Below are 12,647 nucleotides of genomic sequence, written 5' to 3'. Positions count from 1 at the left end.
AATTGCTTTTGTGGCCCTCGTCCACTTCTTAATCAAGTTTTCATGCATTAGCCATAGATCTGAATTATCTTAGTGGTTGATGTGAATCTCACCGTTGTCCTTAGTGATCGAACTGTAAGACTTCCATGCTTATCATAGGGCATAATCCCTCACTAGCATGTCGAAGCTTTTCTCACATGGTGGACTTGTGGTTGTTCAGGTCGAGTTTTCTCCCTTTGATAATGAAAGACCTTAAGGCTTTTGTTTAAAATCAATCCACACATTGTTTTGAAATCTTTTACCCGAACTACGGGGTTTTGATCCTTATCTTTCATGAAAAGGTACGTAGGCAATGAGTTCATCCATCCAAACACAAAAATAACTAACTTGTATATTCTTCTCTCATCTCTTCAATCATGTTTTACACAAAATACTTTCATAAACAATAACCAATGCAACAAGTTGTGAAAAGGGCTCCCTAGGAGTACCTAAGATGCATTGGGTGCCTAACACCTTCCCATGACATAACCAACCCCCTTACCCAGATCTTTGACCTTCTTTTACTAGTTTTGTTTGTAAAACTTTTAGGTTTTTGTTCGCTTTCTAACCATTCCTTTGGATAAATAGAAGTGCGGTGGCGACTCGACTTTGTATGATTTACCTTGGATCTAGTTGATATTTCCAATGGTGACGAATACACCGCTACACTACTATGGAATTTTCTTCGTCAAAACAAGTATCCCTTCATAAGTCATTCCACCAACTAGCTTCAATACATTGTGAGCTTAAAAGATCATCCATGAACTTGAACATAATTTTAGCCTCAATGGGATATGAAATGAAGAAGAAGTATGACAAATATTGGGGGGAAATTGAAAACATCAACAAGTTTATTTATTTTGGTGTGATTCTTGACCCTAGATACAAGTTAGGATATGTAGAGTGGTATTTTAATGATATGTATAATGGCGAGTCGGTGCCTTTTACTAATATGATTAATGTGATAAAAAAGGAGTTGTTTAAACTATTCAATTGGTACAAGGGTATACATGAAAAGCAACATGGACCCTCTACTAGTCCTAATGAGGGTGGTTCATTTGGTGATGGTGTTCCTAATGTTGAAGTTCCATCTCATTTTGCAAGGGTTGAAGCTTTTAAAGAGCACCTTAAACAAAAAGATTCAATAGATAAAAAAAATGATCTTGATAGGTATCTAGATGATAATTGTGCCGATGATTTTAACTTTGACATCCTTATGTGGTGGAAACAAAACTCTTGTAGATACCCTATTTTATCAAAAATGGTGAAGGATGTTTTAGCTAGTCCAGTATCCACTGTCGCTTCTGAAAGCACGTTTAGTACCGGGGGCAGAGTTCTAGACACATATAGAAGTTCACTAACCCCTGAAATGGAAGAGACTTTGATTTGTGCACAGGACTGGTTGAAACCTACACTTAGTCAATTCAAGGACATGAATATAAACGAAGAATTTGAGTTGTCTGCCACTATTGTTTCAGGTATGTAAATATTTGAGTATGAGTATTTAGTGTATTAATGTATTGGCTTTGGTTTTGATTTAATTATTTGGTTTCTATTTAATTTTATGCAGAATTTGGTGGTCCCTCTACTAGTGGATCAACATCTGGTGATGGATCTAATGCTGTTGGAAACGGAAATGAACCAGTTGCTGGTTCATCTTAATCACATACTTGATGATGGTTGTGGTTTTTGTATTTTTCATTTGATTTACTTATATCTATGTTTTTTACATGTATTAATATATTTTTGTGTTTCGTTTCAGTTTGTTTTTTGGAGTCATTTGTGAAAATGACCTTATTTTGGGCTAATGATTATTATGGATAATCAGCTTATCTATCAGCTAATATCCTCAACAGTTATTTTTTTGTGATAATATATCAACCAATATCCTCACATGAAGGTATTAGTTGTTTCCCAAAAGGAATCTATGTGTTGGATAATTATCTTTATAGGTTTTGTTTGAATGAACTTGTTTACTGGAAGTATATGTTGTTAATTATACATACTTGATGTTTTCCTTTAGTGTGAGGGATAATGGTTATCCTCGAGTTGCCATTATCAGAGATAGGGAAAAGGATCGAAGTGATCCAGATTATGATCGTAGCTATGGAAGGTGAGTTTTATCTATGTACCGTAACAACTTTCTGAAAACGAGTATCATAATTACAAGTGCAACATTTTTTTTTTCATTTGATTGTGCTGCACTGTCTTGTGTTTGTATAAGTGAAAATAAAAAGAAAAGCTATCTTTTCATGTGAGAGATAGAAGAGGAAGAGAAAAGAATGAAGTTTATTTTATCTTGATTGCATTTAAATGGAACTCTTGATTATATAATTTATAAAACTTACTATGGAATGTTTAGAGACATCTTCTGTTTCTTTTTTTTTGTGGTTATCTTGTAGTCGATGCATTTGTACTGATTTAAACTTTAAAAGCTGGTTGGGATTGACTTATTTGAATTTATCTATTGACACAGATACTTATGAGACTGTTTAGGAGAGCTCTATGATGTAGCTTGACACTTTTGATTGAATGTGTGTCTGGTGTCAGACACGACAGACACATGTTACATCAATCAATTCATTTTCTTTAATTATTATCAGTGTAGATGTGTTAGTCTCGTGTCTTGTGTGCATGTTTGTGTCGGTGCATTATAGGGATAGCTTATGGAAACAACTTATGAGACACCCACAAGCTCTCATGATTGCTTTGAAAACAACTTATAACTTGTATGCAAGTGATTGAAGGTGTGTTTGGTGTCAGATACGACGGTGACACATGTTGCATTCAATCAATTCATTTTCTTAAATTGTTATCGGTGTAGTTGTGTTAGTGTCGTGTCTTGTGTGCGTGTTTGTGTCAGTGCATTATAGGGATAGCTTATGGGAACAACTTATGACACACCCACAAGCTTTCATGATTGCTTACTGTTTGACTTTATTTTATCCTTTGTTATAGAAATAGTTTATACATCAACATTTATATGATAGGCACCTATGTCATAAGCACTTATTTAAGTTGTTGATTCCAAATAGGGTCTAAATATATTAGTTGGCTTACTAATTAGATTGAATTTAATTATTGGTTCAGGTATGCTAGGAGTCTCTCAGCCTCCGCAGTTAATTTGGTGCCCTTTAATTTGCCAAAAGCTCAACCTTCATTTGCTCAGTATGACATTACTTTTAATCAGTTGGGTCAAATGGCACAAACTCAGGCTTCACTTGGATATGGACCTCCTTCAACCCCCATAATGAGCCCTTTTTGTACCCCAGGATTGAACCCAACATCTGGAGATGGTGCTTACCTACAGTGGCCAAGTCCTATAATGATGTATGCACATTCATATGACCAATTTAGACATGCTGTTTACCAGGTAAACCACATTTATTTCACTTAATGTTTTTACCATGTTGATTTTGCTGAGTGATTTCTGTATTATTAGTTGCAAATACCATGACATGCTTGCAATAAATCTAATAATTTCTTAAATTACCTGTGTGTTTTGGGTTGACCATTTTGATTGAAACAGTAGTCATACTCAATACTTATAATTTACCTTATAATTTTTTGCTTACATTCAAAATCATAGCCCAATATAACATTTGAAATAACAAGTGAGTCTTTAAAATCACTATCAGAGCAGTGTGTCTATTGTGTTGGTTGGGTGCTGGTTGGTCTTTGCATTTGGCATTCACAAATGTCAAAAACAATGTAAGAACCTATAAACCAAGCCGAGAAAGTGTAGAGAACCTGAACTTGAACATGCCAGAAAATGCCTCCACCGTCGCCAGAGACAGTTTTTATGCTACTTTTGATCTTTGCAGTTATAGAAATGCAGAGTAGAATAGAGTTGTCTCTTCCATGTCTTTGTTTTTGGTGAATCACTAGGAAGAGAGGTAGGGCAACATGAATTTAAATTGGAAAAGGACAGAACAACCTTTCTATAGGGCAATTGTGCTGCTATGTGACTGTTATTTGCTGTCGCCGCTGCTTCAAAATGCAGAAAATTAGGATTTATCATCCCACCATAGCGCCAATATTCACAACAAGCGCTCTATCTAAGGCGTGTACTCTCTAAAAAGGGCACCCGATGATCCCCTAGTGACCTTTGCTTTATTAATAAAAAACAAACAATTGAAATATTTATTTAACTATCTTCTAATCACAAATATTAGTGATTTTTTGATATGATCTGGTGGTTATCTATAAGGGAAAGCATATGCATTTAATAAAGAATCGGCTTGTATTGTTATTTTCCCTTTCTATCAACACTTTCTTTTTGAACAAAGTTGAATAACTTGTCCAATTAAAGGAATCACTTTATGGACGATTATTTTTTCTGTGTATGAATTTGCCTCCCGGGCATGGAATAGTTTTTTCATTTCCTTTTTAAATTCTCTGATTTTAGATGTTCTATAATACAACTGCTAAGATACCTTTATTTTTCTTTGCAGGCTCCATTTGGTCAACCTTTGAGCTTTGATTATTCACAGAACTATTAGATGATATGTAGGGAGTAAGGTTTGTATTTGGATTTGGAAGTTATGTTGTTAGCCTTATAGGAGATCTCATATTAGGTTCATTTTTCAGTACTCCTTTATATAGACCCTTGTTTGTTTTCTGTTATTGTAGTATGTATGACTTTGATTTTCAGTTTTGATGGTTACAATACTTCTTATGTTACAGTTTATAAAATAGTGAACTCTAGTGGATTTATGCATTTGCTATAACATATTTGATAATGTTTCTGTTGTGGATTTAAAATATATATTTTTCTAATATTGGGGGCACAAATAAGTAATTTGTTTAATGCATACATGCAAGATAGTGCTGTAATTGCATCTATATTATATATTTGTTGATCTGCATCCTCCTCTGGAAAGATAACGACACTAACAAGACTAGCCGGGGTTATTAAAAAAATGGCAGATTAGTTAATTTGATCAGTTTAGAGGATTGAACTTTAATTATGAGTTCTTGGTCATGGGCAAAGTTTGTATAACCTTTTTTTTTACTCAAGCAACATGCTGATTATGGTATAAAGGGTTGCAACACAGCCAAGTAGGTTCAGAATATTTTGGCTTATAATGAACTTGTAATATAATATATCAGGTTATTACTTGAATGATAATGTAATTGTAATATAATGCTAATACTTTATCACTTAGATGATGATGAAAATGTAATATAATGAAAATAGTTTATGGTTTATTAATTCTTTTAATTATATAAAATAAAGTTTAATGAGTATTCATGTGATTAGTGTTATAGGAATGATAGAATTCAGGTTAGAATTTATTGGTCCAAACCGATTCAACCCAACCGAATGAACCGTATAAACCGATAATCCATCAACCGATAAAACCGAACTTAGTTTTGGGTGAAACTGGATTTAACTTTTTCAACCGTGGATTAGCTCGGATTAGCTATTTCGGGCCCGAACCCACCCATAACCGACCGCCGTCCATCCCTACTACCTATAATACAACTTACATTGCCTACTTGACCAACTTTTTATCTCCAACAAACAGGGAGAATAAATTTGTTGAAATACAGGTTGTTTCAAAATTAAAGTCTATATTGCACGAGTGTAACGTACATGCTAAAGAATTTAGGATGACAAGGGATATGTTGAAGGCCAAATCATTCTTAGACTTGAAGCTAAAACTTTTTTCTGATAGAACGAAGGACCACCGTGTCTATGATAGGCCAACTATTTCAGAAGTTGATGCACTCATTGTTGGTTATATTGATTCTAATTATCAAAGAGACATTATTATCCAGGCATGTGATGGTCATTTGCAAAGAATAAATGAGTTGCATCCGAGTTACCTCGCATACCAATACCTTTTGATATTTTGCTATGGAGAAGATGGTTACATGGATAACATATTTCACAAGTACAAAAATGAACATTTACATGGACAATGTGAAAGTAGTCAACCACGCGTCAGGGAAAAAAGGGAAAACGAGTTGTGTTGCCATCTCCTTTTGTTGGAGGTAAGAGATAGATGAATCAACTATATTTGATGGTATAGCTATTTCAAGTAAGTTAGAATTCCCAAATTTATTTCTAACATTTTCTTGCAATCCCACTTGGCCTGAAATTACATGATTGCTTTCCAATAAAAAATTAAAGCCAAATGATTGACCCGACATCATTTCTAAAGTCTTCAAAATCAAATTTGATGAGCTCATGGTGGATATAACTAAACGACATCTTCTTGGAAGAGTTTTAGCATGTACGTATTACGAACTTAATTACAACTTTTATTTGCATGCTTGTCCTACATTATAGTTGACATTTTTCACCGTTCTTTGTTTTCAGTTATGAATACCATTGAATTTCAAAAACAAGGGTTACCACATGCTCACATTTTAATATTTTTGCACCCTCAAAACAAGCATCCAACACCACCCGACATAGATAACATTATTTCTGTTGAGATTCCAGACCCTGAACTACATCCAACGTTATACAACTTAGTCAAGGCACATATGATCCATGGCCTGTGTGGTCTTTCACGTGCATCATCACCATGTATGAAGAATATAGAGTGTTCTAAATACTTTCCCAAAACATTCATTGAGGATACAATTGTTGATCCTGATGGTATCCAATTTATCAAAGAAGATCTAATACACACGTTATTCACAAAAGTGGCATTGCTTTGGACAATAGGCATGTTGTACTGTATAATATAAGGTTGCTATTGAAATATCAGGCGCATATCAATATGGAGTAGTGTAACCAAAGTACTTCAATCAAATATCTTTTCAAATACATACACAAGGGGATGACTGAATCACTGCAACTATAGTTCCTCCAATACCCAAAACATTGAAAGATCAAGATCCCATTAATGAGATCAAATAATATCTGGATTGTAGGTATGTCTCTTCAAGTGAAGCTTGTTGGAGAATTTTTGCTTACAAAATTCACGGATGCAAACCTGCAGTTGAACGTATGTTCTTTCATCTTATTGGGGAGAAACTTGTGTACTACACTTATTTTGACAGAATGGAGAATATATTAGAAAAAGCAAGTGTCACCAAATCAATGTTTTCATCTCACACTTTCTGAATCCTTGGAGCTTGAAAAATGAATCAATTTTTAGATTCCAAGCTCTAGGAGCTTATTTCAGTCCATACAATACTTTGTGTAACTTGTACACCATCCCTTCCTAATTATTTTTCATAAATCCAAGAGGGCGTGCCATGTATACCTCTTCTTGCATGGACCGTTCAGAAAGGCATATTTCACATCCAGATGTATCAGAGACCAATTCCTATTTGCAGTTATACCAATGACCAATCTGATTTTTTTATGTCTAGCTACAGGCACAAATAATTCAAAGTAATATAACTCAGATTTCTGTAGAAGTCCTCTTGCTACTAACCTTTCTTTGTGTTTTCCAATTGATCAATCTGGCTTCAGTTTCACCTTGAAAACCCATCTGATGCTGATGGCTTTCTTATTCTTTGGAAGCTTAGTCAACTCCCAAGTCTTGTTTCTTTCTATAGCCTCAAGTTCTTCTTTCATGGACTTCAAAAACACTTTATTCTTGAGCGCTTCTTCATTACTAACTAGTTCAGAGGCTACTAACATGAAACACTGAATGACTTCTCCCTCAGAGTCTACTTCAGTATCTTGTAAAATGTCAAACTCTACAAATCTCCTTGGTATTTGTCTGATTCTTTGTGGCCTCTGAACTTGTTTAGAATCTTTTTTAGATGTTGGAACAATATCAGATGCTTGACCACCTCTAGAAGTTGGAATACCTTCAGAAGCTTGAACTTCAAAAGTTTGACCTCCTCCAGAGTTTGGATCATCATCAGAATCTGGACCAAAATCAGATTCACCTTCAGAGTCAGACTTGTCTAGAGTCACCTTCGTAATCATCTTTTGACTCTGATTCATCTTTAGAGCCTTTGGATTCTGAAGTATCTTCAGAAGTTTACTCAGGTGTTGGCATTACACCAAAGTTGGATTGAGACTTACTTCAATCCCACGTTTTTGATTCCTTCACAATGACGTCTCTACGGACTTCAACCTTATTAGTGACTGGACAATAAAGCTTATACACATTTGTACCGTGGTACCCAAATAGCAACATTACCTTGCTTTTATCATCCCATTTCTTTCTAGTAGCACCTGGGACATGTTTGTAACAAACATAACCAAATAACTTGAAATGACTCACACTTTGCTTATCACCAGTCGACTTCTCAAAAGGAACAATTTCCTTCAGCTTCTTTGCTAGACACATGTTAAGCACATATGCGGTAGTGGTAATAACTTCTCCCCACAAGGTGTCTGGCAACTTCTTCTCCTTTAGCACGCTCTTTGTCGTATCAAGCAAAGTTCAGTTTCTTCTCTCAACAAGACCATTGTGTTGAGGAGTGTACAAAGTATTCACCTCATGCTTAATTCCATTCTCCTCACAAAACTTTCTGAACTCTGTAGATTTATACTCACATCCACCATCAGTTCTGAGAATTTTCAGCTTCAAACCACTCTGTTTTTCAGCCTTCACCTTGAACTTCTAAAACTCATAAAACACCTCATGCTTAAACTTGATGAGTTCTACCCATGTCATTCTTGTGAACTCATCTACAAACGTCACAAAATATTTGTTTCCTCTAAGTGAAGGTACTTCAAATGGTTCATAAACATCAGAATGTACTAGTCCCAAAGCATGCTTTGCTCTTGGGGCTACTTCTGATGCAAATAGAAATCTAGGTTTCCTTCCTTTCATGCATATCTCACATGACTTCTCAGACTTCACAATCTTGGGAATTCCATATACCAGCTTCTAAGAATTCAGATGCCCTAAGCTTCTGAAATTAAGATGCCCCAATCTCTTGTACCACAACTCACTATCACCTTTAACACCTTTTACACTAAGGCATTTAGTTTTAGTTGTCTCCACATTCACCTTGAATTTCTGTTGCTTCCCTGCTAATATTGCATAGTCAGCTTCTGATCAGAATCATACAACTTCAAGAGATTGTTCTTCATAGTAACTGAGAAACATTTCTCAATGAGCTAACATACACTCATCAGATTGCTCTTCATTCCAGGAACATACCAAACATCCTTAATCAAAACAGTTTTACCATTCCTTACCTTGACTTTGAAATTTCCCATACCTTCAGCGTTGAGGTATTTATCATCATCACATATGATCTTTGTCCTCTTTCTAGAGTCAAAATCAACCAGCCATTGTTTGTTTCCAATTTGGTGATTTTAACAGCTAGTGTCCATATACCACCAGTCTACCAAATATGCACCGTCAAATTCAGAAGCCATCAATATCACAGGTTCATCATCAAAATCTCCTCTGGCTATGTTTGCTTCTTCTGATTTCCTTTCCTTGTTTGACCAACAATCAACAGCAAAATGGCCAAACTTCTTACAACAATAGCATTGAACCTTCTTCTTGTCAAACTTTTCCTTTCCCTTCTGATATTTCTTATCATCAGAATTGGAGGCTTCTGACTTCTGAAAACCACCACCATGTCTCTTCTTGGCTTCTGACCAAGACTGCTTCTGACTCTTCTTCCCAGAAGTCTCCTTCAGAGCCCGCTCTACCTCTCTTTCAGAGGTTCTCTCAATTAGACTAATCTACATCTCTTCAATCCTCGTTGTTCTCAGGTCTTTATAATGTTCAATTACTACAACAATGTAATCAAATTGAGGAGTAAGACATCTCAATACCTTCTCAATGATTACTTGTTCTGACGATTTTTCTCCATAATATTTCATATCATTGGTGATCAGAATAACTCTAGAGATGTAATCAGGTATCTTCTCGTTGGACTTCATGTTGATATTCTCATACTGCTTACGTAAGGACTAAAGCTTCACCTTCTTCACTGATGCATCACCGCCGTAACACCATACCAGTGTGTGCCACACAACCTTCATCATCATCGAATCAATGATTTTCTCAAACACGTTCACATCCATAAACTGATGGATGTAGAACAATGCCTTTTGATCTTTCTTCCTCGTTTCTCTTTATGCTTTTCTTTGTGCTTTTGTCGCATCCGCCGCAACCGTAGCATAACCATCGTTGACGAGATCAAGAATGTCTTAAACGCCAAACAACACACACATGTTAATCGATCACCGATTCTAATTCTTTCTATCAAACACTAAAAGATTTTTATTTAAGCTACCGTTTCCTCTGTTCTACTTTGATTTTATACACTGAAACTCACACAAATCTCACAAAACACTTGTGTTTCCCAATCCCGCAAAATCAAGAACTGCGATTCTGTTATGATTTCAATTATGAATTCAAGAAACAAAATCAATCACACACGCCTCACCGTACACTCGTGTTTACCTGTGAATATAACCAGAGATCTAGATATCAATTGTTGGTGTACAAGGTTGAAGATGAAGATGATGAAGATGGAGAGAGAAGAGAGATAAAATAGATCTAACTAACTTTTAGAGAGAAACTTTATTGATTGTGTTATGAAATTCTATTACACGTATGGTTTATATATAGAAACAATAATGCCACGTAGGCAAAAATGCTAACCTACACTAGCTAGGTTAAGCTTAACAAAAACTAACACTACAACCCATAAGCTAAAACATACTTCTAGAACAGCAACCTCAGAAGCTTCTGCTTCTGACTCAGAACACTGCTTCTGAATATGAATTACTTCTAACAAAATTAACAATACAAAGCTAAATACTATACTAGGAACAACTTACAAAACTGCACACAAACTTATTAAAACATACATTTACTAACAACTTCATCGTTTAAATAACTACAACATTCTTCAACAACGATATGGGTTCATTACACCAGATATTTTTCCCATACCATACCTTACAGATTTCACAACAAGATTACTACAAAACAACCTTAAATTAATGTAACTTCATTACATAAATACCACCATAATATAATGCTATTTCCCTAAGGTTACTGTAACTTACACTTAGCTTACAAAACACAAACCGTCAAAATATATTATACCAACCAACATCAAAGCTTCATGCCGATTGTTGTTAACATTTTCATCCAAACTTTCTAATCCCACAACCACTGACATTAAGTTCCATTGTCTTCATATCAAACAAAAACACCATATCTTACACGCTTGATAATATACAGAAATAGACGGTCTAGAGGATTACGAATCGTAAAACCCACCTTGTCTCCTCTACAGAGCTTCTTCTTCTTCTTCATGTATTTGTACCAGCCTTTTCCGTTGAATTTCTCCAGCTTTACCGCCTTATTCTTTCTCTTTGCATAATGAACTTCCCTATAATACCTATCTCCATTATCACAATCAATAATCTTGATCACCTTTTGGTTCCACCACAAGTAGTTCTTTGTCACATACCTAGGAAAATACTGCATCAAACATATTATACATTCAGATAAAATTATCACCAAATAAGATGCATGTCAGAACACCAAACAAGTTTAACTGGTACTACAACATACCAGAACATTTTTGTTTTCACTTTGTATCTGAAACTAACAACCCTTTCCCATTAATACTCCTCCTTCTTTTCCTAGTCAATATCATCGTTTGAGGGATTCGTGCGAATATCCAAGTTTGGTGAATCTAATACCACTATAACCCTTTCCCATATCCTGATCATTTCTTGAGTCTTACTATCAGATACGTCACTTCTAGAACTATCTTCCCAACTGCAACATAACGAGCCACAATACATTATTTTTCATCTGTTACTATAACTTTATAAAGCAAAATCAAGTTTAACATGGACTTCAATATCTTACCTGCTACTTTCAGTTGACATTGAGTTTTTGACTTCTGCCACTTCCTTAGATGTGTCATTCTTTCGAGAAATATGAAAAAGCTTCTTTGATGAACCCATAAATGCTTTTCCTTTGGCCTCCACATGCATTTCATCGAGCATTTTTTGGATCCACTATGGATCTCCAGATTTTTCCCATGAAGCCCTGGAACAAAATAGACAATGCAATAAAATCTATCAGAACCACACTGCATGTTTCAAACTCTACATGCAACATATATTAATGAAAACATATTCATCTAAGAAATAATATTATAACTCATGTTATAACATGATTATAACATTTTTCATACTCGACTCTATCTCCACCATTTTTTGATGACATTGTTTGCTGCTTTCAGATGTGATTAACACACACGTACGTTGGGAGAAGGAAGATTGAAAGTTTCTGAAGTTAACATTGACTTTACACAAATGACTTTATAGATGAAGCAATATGTTTGGTCTAGAATCTGACTTATGCACTTCTTTCTTCAACTACTACACACATGGGCTTAATGTCCCACCAGACCTATTTTAAGCACAACTCTCAATGGCCCAATTTTTAAGTCTTTGTAGCCTAACATTCCTTCCTTCTACAAACTTATCATTTCTTTTTCTAATTCCTTTTTTACATTTTTTTTATATTATACTACTATTTCTGTATTTTATATTACTACCTATTATTATAACTATTTTATTTTAACTTTTTATAACCTTTTTTATTTCACTCTCCAATTTTTCTATAACATACTTTTTCAATTATTTTTTTCTAATCTTTTATTTCATTTTTTTTCCATTTCAACCTTTCCCCCTTCATTTTCATCGT

Source organism: Lathyrus oleraceus, chromosome 7 (genome assembly GCF_024323335.1).
Source record: "Lathyrus oleraceus cultivar Zhongwan6 chromosome 7, CAAS_Psat_ZW6_1.0, whole genome shotgun sequence".
Lineage (NCBI taxonomy): Eukaryota > Viridiplantae > Streptophyta > Magnoliopsida > Fabales > Fabaceae > Lathyrus > Lathyrus oleraceus.
This window is presented reverse-complemented; position numbering follows the sequence as displayed.